This window comes from Prinia subflava (assembly GCF_021018805.1).
Source record: "Prinia subflava isolate CZ2003 ecotype Zambia chromosome W unlocalized genomic scaffold, Cam_Psub_1.2 scaffold_32_NEW, whole genome shotgun sequence".
NCBI lineage: Eukaryota > Metazoa > Chordata > Aves > Passeriformes > Cisticolidae > Prinia > Prinia subflava.
The window spans coordinates 185,891-206,929 of NW_026960609.1; positions in this window are offsets into that span (position 1 = coordinate 185,891).

Here is a 21,039-nt window from a genome sequence, read left to right on the forward strand (position 1 = left end):
CTTAGTTGTATTACAAGGATTGGTTTAGAGTAGTAATGACATGTTAACATAGGTAGTAAGTATTGGTAAGATTTTGTAAATAACAAGTACATTGTGGACGGTGGTTGGACCAGGGAAATGGTACAAAGGGTCCGGGACCCTCTGATCCGCCCAGTCTGCCATGTGTCCTGCTCTGCTGGGGATGCCTTGCAGAGCAGAGAAAGAACTAAGATAAGGTACCCTGCCAGGGAGGCCTGGCAGAGCTGAGAAAGAACAGAGAGATAATGAAGAATAAACAACCTTGGAAACATGCACTAGCAGACTCAGCTTGTCTTCTCTGGCTCTGGCGTGAGACCTTTTGGGCAAGAGAAGCTCGAAAGCCTTATTACCTTGGGGAACAGCAACCCTGAGGAAAGTCTCAGGGAACAACAACCCTCAGAGGGAGAGAGAGTCCCGAAAAGCTTATTACCTAGGAGAACAGCAACCCCGAGGAGAATCTCAGGGAACAGCAACCCTGAGAATTTGGCTTGAACACAAAGCTAGGGAGATGTTATTCTGGGCAACACTAAGTGCACCAATTATCAATTTGTGGTCATTTGCATTCACCTTTTCCCAATTTGGTAGTATGTTTGACAACAACCACTGTTGAGTCCCCAAAGCTGATAAAGATGAGGACAAGGGCTGTTGTAGTCTTGTTTAATCTCTTGTTGTGGCAGCCAATTTATTCATCAATACTTCTGAATCAATGCTGTTCAAAATTCCCAGTCCCGTTCCCACTACACCGGTTGTCTCTCGCCATCTGTTTCTTAGAGGGGCTACATTTTCGTAACCAGGTATCCCACCCCTCAAAGGAAGTCTGCAAAAAAGGTGAGCACGCTGGCTGGATTTCTGAAACGTTTTTCTGCATCAACAATTTGACTTGTTTAAGAGACCAGACCGGATTGAACAATATTTGTTGTTGTCCAGTTTTCTTGATGATATATTTCTTGGCCGAATTTCAAAAATCTTTGGGGTTAACACAACCAGGGGTTGGGAAGTGGGCATCACAACATCAACATCAAGTTCTCCCCAATATTTAGTGGTTTTTTTCCACACATGATTTTATGAGAAATCTGTACATCAGTTAAAGTTAACCAACAGTTCTGATTTTGAAATTCACAAAACAAAATACGGCCATGAGGCCCTATGCTATAACCGTGTACTGGTTCTACGTGTGATCCACTATTCAATTCACATCTTATTGCTATGCCATCACCTTGTGATACCACAAAAGGAGGGAAAACTTTATTTTTGTCATCCACCACTAGGGAGACACTTTCACCATGGTAGACTACCATTACACTCAATATGGGTTTTGCCACAACATTAATTTTAAATTTATAAACCAAACCATGCAAACCTGATTGATCCATTTTTTGCCAATTACATGATACATAGGTGGATTTGGTTAACGTGAAATTATGCCAACAATCACCAGATTCATTTTTGCAAAGCCTCATGATTTCAACATTGTTAGTACTGGGGTCTAAGGGAAAGTTATCTACCATCCTTTGACGGCAACACAGTATAAAAGGAACTTGTTTTTCACATGCCCACACTGTTGTACAGCAAAGATTTGCTGTTATATTGGGGTGCAAATTGCTTGTAATGTTTGATTCCAAAAAATTTCCCGCAATGGCAATACTCAAAGCTTTCTCATGTGAAAGACCTTCTACTTTCCTGCATCCTACCTGAATCCTCTCGCCAAAAGTCCCAGTTACAGTTCTGGACCAATCTTTCTGATCCCAACCCAAGTCACTTGAGTGGTATACCTCAGAGTCATGCAGTACCACGGTTGCTAGGTTTGGGTGACGATCCCTGGGAAAGGATCCTTGGATGCTGGTAAACCTGACAGTAGCTTCTGACCATGGCCACTCGACAGGGTGTTGGCCATGGTGTTGCGGTAGGATGCAGAGAAGTATTAATATAGGTATCATGTTCATCTGCTACACATGTCCTCCGGTGTTCTCCTGTAAAAAAGCAAAAACAACAGAGCCTGGCACTAAAGGGGCAGAAAATTAAAATGATGGAATTATCCAACGTGTACTTATCCGATGCTCTTTCCCCAGAGCATCAGATGCAACCCATGCATATTTATTCAGAGGGGTTTTTAACACAAGTGATACTTCTCCCACTGTAGGGAGGTCCACCAAAACAGGTTGTCCAGGATAGTGACTTGGGTTTTTTGAATCATTTGGTCCCTGTAGAACAGGAATTATGCTTGGGGCCTTTGGACAAAATGCAGTGATTTTGGGACAGCTGTTTACTCCCCATCTGTCATTCACAGCTTTCAAGGCCTCCCACAGCCAAAGATCCCAACCTCCATCCTGAGGTTTAAGGAATCATTTCAGGAGACCATTAGTTCTTTCCACAATACCATTAGCTTGGGGGTAACAAGGGGTGTGATAATTCCATTATATTCCTTCACTTTTTGCCCAATCCTGTACAACTTCAGCAGTAAAGTGGGACCCATTGTCAGACTGAATTTCCTGGGGTTTTGGAAAAATCCCAAACCACTCTTGCAATGCTTTAACAGGGTTATCTCCAGGAGCTCATTTAAAAGTTTCGGCTTGGACTAACCCAGACACAATCTTCACTCCTACTAAAACAAAATGTTTACCTCCTGACTTTTTAAAAGGACCGATATAATCTATTTGCCATAAACCTTTATTTTCTCTTAAATGCAAAGGGTCATCTTCCAAAGGGTGTCTTTCAAGCCGTTTTCAGCATTGCTCACAGGCTGAAATGCATGATTTGCACATTTCTCTGGTAACCGGCCAGCCACGGGCATGAGCATCTCTGTATAAATCTTTTGCACCTGTTTGCTTTCTTTTAACATGCACCCATTCTAATAGGTGTGAAATACAAAGTTATGTTTTGTGTCAGGGAAATGAAGAAAATATGTGTAATTGTAGTTGTGGAACACGGCCATGGGACAGTTATAAAGAAGGCTATATATATATATATAATGGGAAGGCTCCCATTTTACCTCTAGCATCATCAAAGGGGTAATACAAGCCATGGGTATTTCCTGGGAATACCATACCCCTTGGCACCCTCAGAGCACTGGGAGGGTGGAAAGGATGAACCAAACTATAAAACAGCAATTAACCAAATTAATGACTGAAACCAAGATGTCCTGGGTAAAATGTTTACCTTTAGCATTGCTTAATATAAGAACACTTCCTAATGCAGATACTGGGCTATCAGCATACGAAATGCTTTATGGAATGCCATATTCCCAGGAGATACCCCAAACATCAGTAATAATTGAAGATATGAGTATTCAGAAATATATTCAAACAATTGGACAACATGTATTAGAGTTGAGAGGAAAAGGAATATTGGCTCAATCCACCCCTCTAGGATTTAGCATACACAAAATAAAACCAGGTGACTGGGTGCTGGTTAAAAGATGGAAAGGGGAGAGCTTATCTCCTAAATGGGAAGGCCCATATTTAACCCTCTTAACCACTGATACAGCCATCCGAACTGCAGAGAAAGGCTGGACCCACGCATCTCGCATTAAAGGACCAGTGGGACCACTAACAGAGGCACCGGCCAAGCCTCAGTGGAAAATCACTTCTGCTCCTGGAGAACTGAAAATAAGACTTAAAAAGGACTGACACATCTTTCGGAAACACTTGTACCTGAGGCTTCAGAATCAAAACCTTCCAAGAGAAATGAAATGTCCTAACCAAAATTGTGAATGTTTTCCTTGGGGTGGTTTCAGGTGCATTGAGTGTCAGAAGTTGTGGTATACAAACTTGGTGGGGGCAAGGATCCCTAGTACCCTTTGCTGGAGTTGTAGGGATGAGAGAGACAGATAGAACACTAAAGGCTGCAGTAGAGAAGGGATACATCAAAGTAGGTGATAAAGATTGGTGGGGGACCTGGCTGCATGGGATATGGGCTGGGATTGATCTGCAGGAAGAAGCAAAAGCAAAACTGGAAAGAACTGAGTGTGATTACAACAATTGGATACCAGACAGATACCAAATTGAAATAAGGGAGTGGCACAGAGCTAAGCTTCAGTGGGCCTGGCACGATTCACAGGTAAGAATAAATAGAGGGCAAGACCAGATTGACCTCTTCCTTTGCCACCAAGAAGATGAAAATCCCAACTGTTGGCAGCAACCCAATAGGTTGGAGGGGTGGAAAGGCATGTCATACTAGACCTCTCATTATATACCTGATCATGTGTGTAAGCACTGCCAAGGCAATTGACAATTGCCACCGATGTCACCAGTCGGTGAAAGGGAGAGGAGTCACAACGGTAGCCTTTGTTGGTCACACCCATATAAACAAAGGTGGTTATGATGAAAGTCAGTTAAGTGTTTGTGAAGAGCAAGGAAGGGAATTTTGGATGGCAAGGAATTTAGGAGCAAGAGGAGGAGCTGGCCGTAATTACCAGACATGTCCAAGAGGAGAAGAATATATATGTTTTACCAAAGCAGGTATGTGGGGATACACTGATGGAGGAGGAGTTCAAGACCAATATGAGGAGAATTTAGTGCAGAAAGCAGTGGAAGGGTTGAAAACCCACTCTGAATCTAAAGTTGCTTCCCCAGATTTGTATGAGAAATTAAGGAAACAGCTGCCAGAGTTAGACCTTTCCACTTCTGGACACAATTTGTCCATGGATTTAATGCAACGAACTGTAATAGAATTAAGTGTTTCCAAGTGCTGGATTTGTGGTGGGACCCAAATGACAGAGCAATGGCCTTGGAGAGGAGAAGGACTAGAAGTAGCACAAATTTTAAGGTGGAACCGAACAGGAATTATCAAACCTGAAGAACGGCCAGAAGGATGGGTACTGACAAATGTAGTGATAGGCCAAGAATGCATAGCCAGGAAAGGGAAAGCCTTTGGGACAAGGGTAGGGGAAACCCCTTGCAAAAGAGTGTATACCACAAATTTATCTAAAAATTGGTGGTGGCCACAAAAACCTGAGGAATATTTAAGTAACAGACAAATGCCTGATTGTGAATTAGATGCTACTGGACTGTATTGGGGTAACAAAAGTGGAGCAAACCCCTTCCAGGAAGCTGAGAACCTCAGAAAATATTGGGAAACTCCTGCGAATCAGACTAGTGGGGCGCTCCAGAGGGTTTGTTTTGGATATGTGGGAAGAGGGCATACAGTAAATTGCCAAAAGATTGGAAAGGGTCCTGTACAATTGGGATAATACAACCAGGGTTTTTCCTGCTACCACAAGAACAAAGGAAAGCGCTAGGAAAACCTTTATATGAGCAGATGAAAATGAGGGAAAGACGAAGCTTGGTGGGTGGAATTCAAACATGGAGAGACGAGGAATGGCCCCCAGAAAGAATAATTGAGTACTATGGTCCTGCTACATGGGCTCAGGATGGTAGTTGGGGTTATAGAACCCCAATATACATGTTAAATGGTATAATTCGGCTGCAAGCAGTAGTGCAAATAATAACAAATCAGACCTCCAGGGCATTGGAGCTGCTAGCTACACAATTAACCCAAACTCGAGCGGCAGTGTACCAAAATCGGTTAGCTTTAGATTATTTGTTAGCTGAAGAAGGTGGAGTATGTGGAAAATTTAACACTTCTGATTGTTGTCTAGAAATAGATGACAATGGGGAGCTTGTCTCACAAATAGCAGAAGACATTAAAAGAATAGCACATGTGCTTGTTCAACAATGGAATTCTATCCTTCAAGCTTCATGGTGGGACCAGTTGTTTGGAGGAGGGGCTTGGTGGAAGAAAATAAGATTTACAATATTGTGTTCATTTGCTGGATTGCTGTTTTTACCTTGCTTAATTCCATGCTTTGTTCGGCTTATCCACTCTGTGATTCAAGGTATGTAGGTCGTTGTGATGCCAGTAGACCCTGAACTAGCTACAGGGTAATTTGGCCATTTTGGGAAAACATCTAAAATATCCAAAATAATGAAACTGAAGGAAAAGGATGAAGAAGGAAAAGTTACTGAAGTTTTGGCCAGATTCGAAACCCAGACACGAATAAGTAAGATAAATAAAAATTTATACAAGCAGAGTGGGGACTGTGAAATACAAAGTTATGTTTCGTGTCAGGGAAATGAAGAAAATCTGTGTAATTCTAGTTGTGGAACACGGCCATGGGACAGTTATAAAGATGAGTTCTAATAAACAACTGAGTAAAGCATGGAAGGAAGTTTTTGAATAAATCTTTTGCTTGCAATTACCTATTATAAGTCTCAAGCTATTCTGTAATAAGTGTCTTTTAATTATAACCTTAGAAACTTGCTTTGTATTAAAGAATTTTTAACTGTTGTTTTAGATTGTAAAAAGGCTTTTAGACAAAAGAAGGAATTAAGAAGGGGCCCAGGCCTTTCACAGAAGGTGGGAAAACATCCTGGACACGAAAGAAAGACTTCAGCTCACTGATTTATGACTTCTGAAGAGGGAAACTGGACATCACTATCAGAGATTGATGGACCTGGAAAATAAAAATGGGACCCCCACATCTGGAAGTCGGACCCCACCATCTGGAAAACATATCCTGGATGTACATCCTGGAATATTGAAATATCGAAATAGATCACAATAGTCTATAGAATTATACAGGACAAACTATAGATTTATTACTGTTAAGTATTGAATTGTGATGTTAAAACTAGAAATGGAAACTGCTGAGAAAGCTTATGAATATGTATGAATATAGCCAAATCCCAGCAAGTCCAGCAATCAGTGTGCAGTCGGAAGGGAAAACCCCTACCACTGTACCCAGCGATGTCTTTGCTCACACTTTAATAAGCTAATTAATTAATTATTAAATTGAATTGCTGCTTGATATATTGGCCGTGTCAAGCGTCTCATTTCTAACATAGGCAATCCCAGTCCTCTGTGATTTGTTCTTTTTTCAGGGGACTCAGTCTAGCTAACTCATCTGCTCTATTGTTCCACTCTCCTGCGAAATTTCCATCTGTCTGGTGAGAGGCAACAACCCCACAGCAAAATTTCCTTGGCTAGAAATGCTTAGAATCTCTTGCCACTTTTCCTTTTGCCACACTATGCTTCTGTTAACCTCCTAATCATTCTGTTGCCCAAAAGGGAGCCACTCTGTACATCCTTTGAACACAGCATAGGAGTCAGTGTAAATACAAACAAGGGAAGTATTCTGTGCTTCACGCTTGAAAACACTCCAAACAGCTATGAGTTCTCCTACCTGTGCACTACCCTCTCCTTCCGTAATGATTTGTTCACCTGAAGAAATGTGTAAGGCTACGTCCCTGTATCTCCATACCTTTCCCTCCCGCTTAGCAGAAGCATCTGTGAACCATGAATTTTCTGATTGTTCAGGGGAAAAAGGAGGGGCTACCTTAATCACAGAAACAGGTTTGTCCTGGCTATTACTCAAGCTCTGTTTCTTGAATGGCTAAGTTTTTAACAGCACCTCCAGTGATCTTAAATGTGTTACAGTACCATTTCCTCACTGAAGCCCCTGAGCCACCCCGTCAGGGGGGGCAGCTCCAGTGGTAACAATCTTAATAACTTTAAAAGGGCCTCTCAAAACAATGGGTTGTTGCCGTGGGATTTTTTCTACTTCAATGAGAGCTAAGCAAACCACAAACAAGCCTTTCTCCCAAACTGTGTATCTCTTTTCAGCATCTTTAAAGCCTCAAGAATAAAAACCAACAGGCCTAGTGGGGCCTTCTGGCCCTCGTTGCCAAATGTGCACTGATAATCCAGAGGAAGCAAACCCCCATTCTACTTGAAAAGGATCTGTAGGGTGAATAGGACCAAGTGCTTGGTGTGCTGTAGCTTCAAAAATTAATAATTGCAATGCTTCCTCCTGGGACTGAGTCCAATCCCACTTCACCCCTTTTCTCAGCAAATGATAAAGAGGTCTAGCAATGATACAAAAGTCTGGAATGTGTTTTCTCCAAAACACTAACAATCCTAAAGCTTGCTGGAGATCTTTCTTGGATTAGGGCATTTTAATTTGATCTAAAGAAGTCAGGGTATCAGGGGGAATACATGTTATACCTCCTTTCCACCAAATGCCCAGAAACTTCACTTCTGGTGAAGGTTTCTGAATTTTCTCTGAGGGTATCTGCAAGTCAAGACTTTCCAAGCGGGAAATTATTTTCTGTTGAGTATCCCCCACTACTTCTAGTTTGTCTCCCCCTACCAAGATGTCATCAATGTTCTGATACACAATTACATTGTCAGGTATAGGTATTAGTTCTAATTCTCTAGCCAAAGCATGGTGGGCTAGAGTGGGAGAGTGTCAATATCCTTGGGGGAGTCTAGTAAAGGTATATTGGTGTCCTTCCCAGGTGAAAGTAAAACAGTCCATGTCCTCTGGTTGTATAGGTATCATGAAAAACATGTCTTTAACATCTATAGTTGCCATGATGGTGTGAGCCTTTTCTTGAATTGATGTTATTAATTCAGCTAAATTTGGCACAGCTGCGGTGAGTGGATCTGTGTTGGCATTTAGCCTGCGATAGTCTACTGTCAATCTCCACTTACCATTAGGCTTTCGCACAGGCCAAACAGGTGAGTTGAAAGGAGAATGTGTATTAATTATTACTCCTTGATCTCACAAATCCTGTATAACAGGTTTGATGCCCTCTTTGGCTCCAGAAGGAAGAGGGTATTATTTCACATTGGTGATTTTGCTAAAAGGGAGTGATGTTGCAACCTGTAGCAACCTGATGTTAAGCTGTGGTATGACAAAAGACCATAAACAGCCTTCTGAATCTGTCCACTGTCTGCCTGCTAAAATATCCATCCCCATCAAGCTACTTTCAAAATCTCCAACTGCTATTTTGATAGTCAATAAATTCTCTTCTCCTGGCAGCAAAAGCTTAATCAAAGCTATGTGTGTAACACTAGGGGCACCTAAAGCATTTACAACACAGTATTGTTTTTTCAATGGAACAGCTCCACATTTCCAGGCACCTGCGTTTTTTAATGCAGAAATTTGTGCTCCAGTATCAACTAAAAAGGTAACAAATACACGTTTAGGGCCAACTATTGCAGTAATCCATAAATCTCCAGTTGTTTTATCATGTGTGAGCATTCTTAAGTACACCCAATCTCCATCCCTCAGCCCACCAAGAGATGGAGAATCTAGTTTAAGTGTTTAGACTCAATGGGGTACACATCTGAAAGCGGGTGGGTACTATGAACCAGAGAAAGCTGTTTTGGCTCAGTGCTCAGTTTTGACTCAGCACCCAGAACTGGTGGAAGGGATTGTTCTGGCTGGGTGCCCAAAACCTGTGGAAGGGGTGCAGTGGGTTGAGTGTATTTTACAGTAGGAGAATGTGATACAATGGGTTTAGAAACATGCCAGTTACTCACAGTTTTACTTAATTTATTAATCGGCAAGCCATCCATAATGTATTTGGAGACCCCCTTTCTCAGCCCTAATGTTGCCCTGGTTTTTCTGAAATTTTTTAAAGCCTTCTACTTGCTTATAAGATGGAGTCAGTTCTTTAGTTACTGTACAATATTAAGGGTCAGTTTTTCACTTTCTCACACTTTGGAACATAAACAACCTTTCTTGTTTTTGTTCACTGTCCTTTGCTTACATATTTCTAGCCTGAAAATAATGTTGGTTGACAGCTGGTCTGGCCAGTGGGGTGAAGGGGTAGTAACCCCAGAAGCCAATCCACTACCAGACCCACAAAATTATAAAATGAAAAGAAATTAACAGGCTCACTCTCTTTTTGGGGAGCAGCTTTTCACTGCAGACCTCTGCCTCTGTGTTGTTGTTTTTGCATTCCAGTCAACACCCTAAAGACCACAAATACTGGCTATTGGAGATTAATTTCCCCTTCTCAGTGTTGTCTTTAGGAGCAGTAGTGTTATGAGCAGTGATGTGTGAGACACCTTTGGTTTTCTCTGATTTGTGTCCTGAATAAACAATGTGTCTAAGATTTTTAGTTTTCTGGGGTTTCTCTGCTGAGGTATTTACAGAACCATATTTTCTGTTATAATTGATCAACTCTTCTGCAACTTTGCTCCATGTCCAGACCTTACGGTCACTAGCAGGAGAGAGCACTTGTGAGTCTGGGGGTTGGGAGGGAGTTGAAAAGGGAGGATTGTCAGGATCAGAGGAATCATGTTGATCCTTTAGGTTACCGAGAAACCGGTCCAACCTATCAAGTGCGGTGATTGTTGCTATAGTTTTCTGTAAAAGAATCAGGGTCTCCGGCAAGCCTCAAATTAATGGAGTCATAATTTAATTTCAGGCTTTACCGGCGATTGCATTGGTGATTCACAACCAGAATGTAATTTCTTTTCATGTATCATTTGTAAACAACTTTGTGAATGTTTTCTAAAATTTGGTCTGAATTACCGACCAGGGCTAAAGGGTCTCCCCTTTCCAAGGGACTAATTCCCCCAGCCCAATAAGCTGCATGCTGAGTTAGGGACCATGATCTATGCTTATCTCCAGTTGTTAAGAAAACACCATGACCCAAATAATCACTAGCTTCTTGTTCTGACAATAAAATTTGATCTCCTCCAGTGAGAGACACTCGGAAGACATATTCTGTCTCTGATTCATGTGGAAGTCGACTAAAGTCCTTTTTTAGTTTTGCCAATTCAGTAGCTGTGTATGGGATTTCTTTAGTTGTGATGTGTGGGTCAGTATCTTCATCATTAATGTAATTATATTCTGTTTTAATTAATGGTCTCAATTTTGGCATCCTATCTTTTACTAACTCCAAATCTTTTTGTGGATATATTTGATAAATACAAGGAGATTCCTTTTCCACAGTAATTTTTGGTGGGTCATCAAGTTTGGAATTTTTAACAGATAATTCTCTTAAAGCTGTTTTCAGTAAAAGATTCTCTTTTCTTTCTTGATCTAACTCTTTCCTCTCCTGATCTGTCATTTTCACATTACATTCTGTTATGGCTACTGTGAGGCAAGCTCCCAAAACTGAAACAAGGATATTCTAATTTCTGCCCAATTTGTACTTTGTTTCATGCTGTAAAGAGGATATTCTATCAATTACATTCTCCAAATTAAACCAGTTAACTTTCGCCCATTCTTCCCCCCCAGGAGAGGGTCGGGCATTGTGTTTTGCCAACAAGGCATAAAATGCGGTTTTATCTTTTACAGTGAAGTCCTCAGCCATGTCTGTGAAGGGATCAAAAACCACATCAGGGAGGCACTGCTTAGTTACACACACACACACACACACAGCAGAGCTGTGTCTTCCCTTCTCTTCCCTGGGTGGGTGGGGAGACCCATCTACCTGGGAGGTTCACCTTCAATTACAACGCAGGATGTCTCCCCCTAACACCAGGTAGTCGGTCCTGACTTTTGCACTCAAAGTTCTTTTGTGAAATTCTGACAGCACAACCCTCAATCGAGTTTGGGGTGCCTTTACACCTTAGGCGTGTGCAGTGTGCGAGGAATCAGAGAGGCCCCCCTTGCTTTCTAACCGCGTTCACCAATATGACAGGCTAGGTGAGGCTGGAGCCAGACTTCCTCTCCCTGTTACAGACTACACACAACCTTGCAACCCCTCTGTCAGAATCCTGTCCGTGACACCAATTTAATGTCACAATCCAAGCAGGAATCGTGATAGGTTTGTGTGATCTCAGAGTGCAAAAAGTACTTGAGGGGACAATAGTTTAATCATACAACAAATGCACCTTTATTGAGTGCCAACAACACTTGCGATAGAGGGAATGAGAAAGGAAAAATAGGATACAGAGTGAGGAAAGAGGGGCAGGGGGATATAGCTACCAACGGCAGAGGCGTCCTCGTGGCGTGGCGTCTGGCCAATGGATCCGTCTTCTGTCCGTGGGGAGATCTCAAAGTGTGAGTCGCAGGGGGAAGCTTTTATAGTCATTTCAGAAGTGGGGGGCACCCGGCCAATGTGGGGGGAGCACCTGAAAGTCATTGTGAAGAGGCCCGTTGCTCTGGGAATCAGGTGCAACCGTTCAGATCAGGCAGGTTTGGGACAAGCAGGTCTGGGCCTGGCCACTGGTAAGCACAGGCCGTCCAGCCGTCTATTCCCATGGGAACCAGCTCCGGTCCAGTGGACACACCTGCAGTTCAATGCTTGGTACAGACACACACTGTGGCTTAGGCCCGAGCCCCTTGCACACAGTCCCTTCCTTGACAGGGGTCCTTGACGAAGGTCATGAGGCAAAACCAGGGACCCTTGGGCCCCAACTCTCACAGTGTTCAATATACTTTCCTTGGTGTTGCAAGAGGGATTTGGTTTGGACGAGAGACTATAATGAAACTGTTATTTCTGGTAGTGATTCTATTTAATGTATAACTCAGTAATGATTCACTAACATCTGTTTACTTTTATGGTGTCTTGGGGACATGTATTTGAGAAAGAGAAGAAACCTGACAAAAGCTGAATTGTGCTGGATTTTAAAATGTTTTGATTTTTATGTATTTTACCAATTTCTTTTATTTAAATAATTTGTTTCTTAATGTATTGCAGGTAAAAGGATTTGGTTTTGTCTCTGTTAAATTTCGCTGTTTTATGTTCCGTCTTATTTATCAAAGTGGAGCAGAGACATATGCTGTTTGTCCATTTGTCCAGGGGGAGATGTTGATATTCATGCATGCAACCAAAAGGAGTTTAGAATATTCCTTTCAATTTGCTGGGCAAAGTATATTATTTGAAGCATAATCAGAACACTAATCTATATTAATAACAATAAAAATTATTCAATCCAGCCTAAAGAGAAATAAATTTAAATAAGACTGTTTAGAGAGAGTAATTACAATGAAAACTTGGCAGTAATAACTTAATGAGTTATGCTGCATTGTTGTCTTTAGTTGAAAAAAGCTGTTTTATGATCATTTGTTATCAGAGGCAGGTTTTGAAAAAATATATACATATTATTATAGCCCTACTGACTTACATAACTTTTATACATAAATATGTTTGACTAGATTACATTCTTCCATATTAATCTAGGGTGTTTCTGATTTACTGTGAATGCAAGCAAAACTCCGAGGTCCCTTGGCCAACCGAAACCTTCAGACAAATAAGTTAAATGCCACTGAGACAAAAGGTCCTCTTCTGGGTTCAACAACAATGTGTGTTTTCATTTATTTGTACAAGAAGAGTAAGCTAAGGGTGTTAGTGATTCAACGTCCTGGCATGACTACATGAGGCACTATAGAAATATACTACCAGTTTTAAGGTTTTGGATGATGTTGGTAGGCTGTAATGGATATCCTTTCCTCAATATCCTGACTGTCATTAAATGTACATTCTAGATTTTCATTCAGATACCTTATTTATATGTTTTTTAAAAGGTTTCCTCCCCTGAGGACTGGTCCTACACAAGCAATTTTTCTCTCCATCGGCAACACCATGAAGTTGGCAACATTCAGATGCTTCAAGAGATTGGGCGTCATTTCAAGCTTCCCCAGAGCCCAGATCATGTAAAGCAGTTCAAAGACATGATTTACCTCACTCAGGTAACAGTGCTGTCTTCCATAGAAGTAGCTGTCCATACTCGTTCCATTAAATTCTGTCAGCTGTTAGAACTGGACCTGGTCCCTTAGGGAATGTTCCATCATACAGAAAGTTTCCATACTGACGAACTGGAGAGTCCAGTTTAATTTGGAGCTACCTTGTCTCTCTTTTATTGTAGAGAGACTCCAATTTTTATGATTGAAGGGCTGAAATAGTCAGGGAATTACCCAGAAACTGTCTCAACTAGGAGAAAGTCTGTCGGTATGTGCTGCCTTGGTCCTTCTCCCCAAGTGGGCTCCTGTATCTGGGGAAGGATGCAGAGATATGCTGGGCTTCCACAGTACAAGATTATGCCCAGTGCTCCGTGTTACTCCCTGTTCCAGGGTGGGATGTTTTGCTCTTCATGTGGCCCCTGTAGGCTCACTCCTTTGTTTCTTGCCACATGGAACACACGAGCTTTGGAAGCAAGATTTTTTCCAAAGAATGTAGTTCTCTATTAATTAGATTAGTATTAGCTTTTATTTTGTTATGGACTCAAATATTGATAGTTTAGAAAATATATTTTGGGTTTTTTTTCAAATCAGGAAGATATCTTTTGCTTTTCATTCATAGTAGTAGTAGTTCTATATCATACTTACTTCTTTATTTGTGATTTCTGTGCAACTTTTGAAAGATACTAAGTAACTTTCTAATACTATTAGGCAAATTGAAAGTGCTGTTAATTTTTGTTGTGTTTCAAGAATTTCCAAAACTCTCTTGATGGAAATAAGTGCACACTCATTAAGTATCTAATGTTTGAGAGTTGCTGTCAGCAAGTTTTATATAAAAGCAAAATAGCTTAAGAATTTTTGGCACTCTTGACAAGAGAACAAGGATAGATGATGCTGTGAAATTGAAACCAGGAGTTAAAGCTTGCACCATGAGGTCCTGACTCAAAAAAGCAATGAGAGTTTCTGTAAGGCTGTCTCTCAAGGCCTTATTAAAAGGTTAAACAATTTAATACCAAAATAAGGATAGCAAAAAGGATAAAGAAAGCAATCTTGCTTCAGTGGTTAACTAGAAGTAATATCTTTACCTTTTGGGCTGTCCTGAAGGCTATTAACTTTACTTTAGGAATTTCTTTATATTTCCCCAACCTAATAATAAACGGTGTGAAGAACATAGCAGTCTGTTTAGCATCCATTGAGAACTTGGCCAATGAAAAATTCTGAAAAGTGGTTTTTAGACGACATGGAGAAGGCGAAAAGGAGTGGGAGTGCAACTTCAGAAAGGTTGCTTTTCTGATGCACAGTTTTGACTGTATAGTGAGAATGTAAGTTCAGTGTGTCGGAGCCTAGAACATCCCTCTGGCCACCCTGGAGGGTTTGGAGACCGGACAGGGGGGTCTGGGATCTGTACAAGGGGGTCAGCCAGCCTCACACAGAGCCCAGGAGGACACTGCTTCTGATCCCTGTCCATGGGAGTGAATGCCCACATTGTATGAAGAATCACAAGCTGAGAAAATTCAAAATAAGTAGTATTTAGTTTATCATAGAATGTAAATGTAGAATCTAGGATTCTCAGTATATGGGGTTGAAGAGGCAAGATGGAGGAATTGGGGAGTGGCCCCTGTGCTCCTTGTTCTTGCTTTCATCCCCCATTTTCTGCTGAGTTGGATCTCAAGGATTGGTTTAGAGTAGTAATGACATGTTAACATAGGTAGTAAGTATTGGTATGATTCTGTAAATAAAAAGTACATTTTGGACGGTGGTTGGACCAGGGAAATGGTGTGAGAGTCGGGGCCCGAGGGTCCCTGGTTTTGCCTCATGACCTTCATCAAGGACCCCTGTCAAGGAAGGGACCGTGTGCAAGGGGCTCGGGCCTAAGCCACGGTGTGTGTGTGTGTACCAAGCACTGAACTGCAGGTGTGACTACTGGACCGGAGCTGGCTCCCAAGGGAACTTGTACGAAGACAATGGACGGCTGGACAGCCTGTGCTTACCTGCAACCAGGCCCAGACCTGCTTGTCCCAGACCTGCTTGATCTAAACGGTTTCACCTGGTTCCCAGAGCAACGGGGCTCCTCACAATGACTTTCGGGTGCTCCCTCCCGCTTCTGCCCGCCTTGGCCAGGTGCCCCCCGCTTTTGCCTGTGTTGGCCAGGTGCCCCCCGCTTCTGAAATGACTATAAAAGCTTCCCCCTGTGACTCACACTTCGAGATCTCCCCACGGACAGAAGACGGATCCATTGGCCAGACGCCACGCCACGAGGACGCCTCTGCCGTTGGTAGCTATATCCCCCTGCCCCTCTTTCCTCACTCTGTATCCTATTTTTCCTTTCTCATTCCCTCTATCGCAAGTGTTGTTGGCACTCAATAAAGGTGCATTTGTTGTATGATTAAACTATTGTCCCCTCGAGTACATTTTGCACTCTGAGATCACACGAACCTATCACGATTCCTACTTGGATCGTGACAAATGGTACAAAGGGTCCGGGACCCTCTGATCCGCCCAGTCCGCCGCATGTCCTGCTCTGCTGGGGATGCCTTGCAGAGCAGAGAAAGAACTAAGATAAGGTACCCTGCCAGGGAGGCCTGGCAGAGCTGAGAAAGAATAGAGAGATAATGAAGAATAAACAACCTTGGAAACATGCACTGGCGGACTCAGCTTGTCGTCTCTGCCTTCGGTGTGAAACACTTAGGGCAAAGAGAAGACGAAAAACCTTATTACCTCGGGGAACAGCAACCCCGAGGAGAATCTCAGGGAATGAAGACCCTGAGAGACTGGTGCCCAAAGACATCTAAGCAGCCACGGACCCTTAGAAGAAGACAAAACTCCATCATTAGAAGATAAGAACAGATTCAGCAGGTTGCCGACCTTGGAACTTCAGCCGGACCGGCGTGGACCCAGGGGCCCATGGCTACGTCATCCCACAGCTGCCAGACAGCCAGGGACAACACTGGTTCCAGTTCCACAGGGAGGAAAGACTGCACTTAGGTGAGACCGGTCAAAAACCCAGAACACGGGGGGAATGTATCCCAGAAATAGCTACGTATCTTATTAACTTGGCAAAGCATCACTGCTGCATAACTTGCAGCTTTATTTGACAAAGATCCAGCAGCTCTCTAATAATGGGTTTGCCTCGAAATTCCACAATGCAGAACGGAACTATAGTTCCAAACAGAATTTTGGAAAGAGGTGAAAAAAAACTATTTCAAAAAGCAATAAGGAGAGATAAAGCAGCTCTCAAATTACTGGCATTGGCAAGAGCACTGCTGCAAATGATATTACAGAATTCCAGGGAAGAATTAAAACTCCCATGGCAGCAGAGAGGCAAAGAGAAATTAGATTCCCAGCCCTCTGAGCAAGTGAGTCCACATGCCGACTGCAACCCCAGAAAAGGGATGGGACACTCAAAAACAGTCTCTAACAGTTTCTTGGACATCCCCACAACCTATAAGCCTGCCACAAACCTCCTCATTCATCCTGCATTCCAGGAAGGCCTTGATATGATATTTTACGAAATCGAGTCCTCTGCACACAAGTGTAAACTTAAGCAGAGGCATCTGAGTGCTCCAGAGTTCAAAACCCCATCACCCACTCTGCATCCTACCCCGCACCCTGGCAAGGACACTGAAGCGGGCGGCGCGCGGCCGTGCGGCGCTGCTCCCCCCATCCCCCACTGCAAAACAGCAAGGGAAAGAGGGGAAAGGGCAGAAGGAACACCAGCCATGCCACCAGGGCCGGGGGAGAACACACAGCGCGGGGGAGGGCAGTCCGCAGATGCCCTGCACTGGGAAGGAAACATTAGCAAAGAAGAGGGGTTGGAAACAGAGGGTGAAGAAATAGAATGCGGAGAAGGCGAGCTTTCGTAGTCGCCTCTGAATCGGTCAGAGCAAAAAAGTGAGGAGAACGAATCGTTTCTGTGTGATTTTCATGAAATATGACTCACACAGGGCAGGTTCAGTGGCCCGCCGCCGTGCTCGCACAGCTCAGAGCTGATGCGAAAGCGGCGGCGGGCGCGGCCGCCGTGCCGGGGGAAAACAGGACAGGTTGCGAGCAGAGCGATCTCCTCCGTGCACCGCGGGGCGAGGGAAAAGCTGAATTGGGTCACACCACGCAGAAGTTTGCGCAGCCCCCTGCACTCACCGTGCGGCCGGAGACAGAGGCTGCTGCCCCCCCCCAGCAGGGAGGCGGAGATGGGGCCACGCCGCGGCAGCGCGCGTGGAGGGACGGAAACAGACCAGTGTCACTGCACGCGAGCAAAAGGAGGCGGGACAGGAGGCGCGGGGAGTCCAACACAGACCCTGCTTCCATGCCCCCTCAGCCCCCCCCTCCAAACATCGAACACGGAGGGACAAAGCGCTGCGCCCCCTCCCCCCCCCCCCACTCCCCCCCCTTCCCCCCCGCGGGACAGGGCAAGACGAACGGGAAAGGAGTGGAGGGGTCGCAGGCAGCGGTCACCAAGCGCAGGAGTGCGGAAGCGCGGGTGCACGGAGCAAGTCAGGCGCACCAAACCAAGCCGTGTGGGGCACCTGGGGGGACACAGACCGGGGGGACGCCCTGCCTGCGGACACCGCACTCGTCTGCGGCGCGGGCAGGACACACGGTGATGACACAGACCGTGGAAAACGAGGCAGGGCCCGGGGCCACCACTCCAGCACAAGCGGCAGGGATGCAGGAAGCGCGAGCGCTGGGGGAATTTGTAAGGAGCACCAGCGCAGATCGGGGTGGGGCGGACCCCAGGAGAGAGCAGGGAGAGTGCGTCTCCTCAGGCTCTGCCAGGCTAGGACAGGCAGAGGAGGGGCATGGCCACGCCGGAGGAGTTTCGTTCCACGCCCCCATGCCGGTGCAGACAGGGGCGAGGCTGGGCCAAGGTGGGATTTCCCTCTGGGCACCGCCCCCCCCCCCCCCCCCGGCAAATGCAAGCAGCGTTCCGCCCATTCCCTCTCATCACAGCAGTGCTCAGGCAGCGGGAACCTCCCGCAGCAACCTCGGGGCAAGACTGAAATTAAAAGCAATTATGCAGCAATGCCAAGGCGTTGAAATAATTAAAGCAAAATAGCAAATATGCTTGCAGCACCCAGCCGGCGCTACGCGAGTGACTCAATTGCAAAATTGCAGCTTTTTAAAGCATGCTTCACAAGCATTGTAGTTCTCCCATCCTCAGAAAGGAGAGGGAGAAGATGATGTTGCATGACGGCAACGCACAGCATTTAAGATTTATAAGAAACACGCAGCAACACCCAAAAGCTGCAGTGATCAGGGCAAAGAATTTTTCACAAACATGCCCGTTGTATCACAACATTGGCACGGAGTTGGCCGTGCCAGGGACCCCTCAATGTTTTTTATCAACCCCAAATCCCTCAGCTCAGTCAGAACGGCCTGGCCAGCCGGACAAGCTGAAACTGAACCCAGCCGGTTCAGCGTCACCGCCACGCATGGCGGAACAGCAGCATTGCAATGGATTTCCAGGCAGACTGCACAGCTTCAACAACAAAAACAGTAACGAAGAAAGCTTTCATCTACTCCTGAAGACAACAAAGTTCAAAATATGCTAGCCCAGAAGCAGCAGCAAATATTCACCATTGGTAACAGCAAGTCAGTTCAAACTCCACATGATTTTTGGACTACAGTACAAACTTCCTTTTCCACTCAATCACAATCATATTTATTTTCAAAAGATTTTTTTTTAAAAAGCAATTATTTCTTCAGTTGAAAGACTGTGCTCTGGAATTTTATCCGAATTTAGCAATGCATTTCCCCCAATCACCCCTTCCAGCATAAGGTAGCCACACCCTTTCTGAATCCTCTGCAAATAATTCCTACACATTTATATCAAGGCTACCTGCTGGGTCAACGGCAATTTCAGCCGTGATTTCCCTTCACCATTGATGCCTTGCAGAGCAGAGAAAGAACTAAGATAAGGTACCCTGCCAGGGAGGCCTGGCAGAGCTGAGAAAGAACAGAGAGATAATGAAGAATAAACAACCTTGGAAACATGCACTAGCGGACTCAGCTTGTCGTCTCTACCTTCGGTGTGAAACACTTAGGGCAAAGAGGAGACGAAAAACCTTATTACCTCGGGGAACAGCAACCCCGAGGAAACTCCCAGGGAACAGCAGCCCTGGGGAGATCCTATTACCTTGAGGAACAGCAACCCTGAGGAGAATCTCAGGGAATGAAGACCCTGAGACAGTGTAGGGGTTTAGACACTAAGGTAATGTATACTGAAAGTAATGCAGCTTAACATAATTTTGCAACTCTGGAGGGGGTTATTTAAATTATTGTAAAAAAGAAAAACTTATTTTAAATTTCATTTAATTTTCCTTGTCTTCGATTTGCCTGTCAAAGACCATCTTCACTGTATGGAAGTAGCCTCATATGAGATTCTTTTGCTGGCAAAGCTGTTGGGAGCTGCTAGGAATAGAACTCCTTCCAGCAGAGATCCACTGCACTGCAGGTGGATACTCCTCAGGGCTCAAGTTTAGAGTTATGTGCTGTTGCTGTGATGTCTGTGTTGTGTATCAATACATTCATACATGTTTTGAAAAAAAGTAAAATCCAATATACCAAAAATATTTTTTATGTCTTTGTTGACCGAGGTGATGCAGGTTCAGTGTATAAAGACAGAAACTGAATTCTATCATTTTAGTCAACGTGAAATAATCAGTGGAGAAGGACACACAAGGGGAGCTCTGTACTGGCAACTCAATGACATTTGGCAGGCTCCTTCATGGGGCTTCCTTGGGTAAGTTTTGTGACAGTCTGGTAACAGCAGCTACCAGTTGTGTTTTCCTCATCTGGAAGTATTAGAATAAGAAATATAGCTCTGCTCTGTCTCTTGGGTAGCTTTACAAACTTTGAACATGTTTCTGTCCATCCTTTAGAAGTTCATTCCAGGATGGGATTTATGATGTAAAAATTGAGCATCTAGATTTCTTCTGTAGTCAGCTGGGGGAGAGATAGTTATCTCCAAATGTGATTCATGAAGTCCCTAGCTGTCTCCAAACTGGGATGAATTATCTTCTCCATGACGAATTTTTTATTTTCATAGAATTTCATAAGATATCTCTCACCCAGTGTAGCTTCTGAGAAGCTTTTTATAGGAGATGACTGGCTAAGATTTGATGTCTAACTTGGTGTCAGATGAGGTGAATCACTCCTCGTGACTAAATTATTCAGCTAATATGCTATTTACAATTTTTATTTTTCCCTATTAGAACACAATCAGACATATAAAGAGAAGTCACTTAGGCAGTAAGAAGTAGGAGAGGAATGAGGAATGTATAGTATGAGGGAAGTGGCTGAATCCAAACATTTTGTCTAGAAGTAATTTAGAAATGGAGAAGCTGTCCTATGGCAGCTGTATAGGACTTCGATAGATTGTCTTTCAATTTTAGTTAGTTCTCACATGTTTTGGTTTTGAAAATCTTTAAGCATTTCACATGTGAAAAAATATGGAACAAAATGCCATTTGGCCTGGTTTTGAGAAAAAATTAGCCCACACCATCCTCCCCGTCTTTTTCTGGGAGATGTTTGTCCCACTCCTTTTTTTTTTTTTTTTGGTTAATCCAAGCAAAATAACTGCAACAACAAGGAAAAACCAG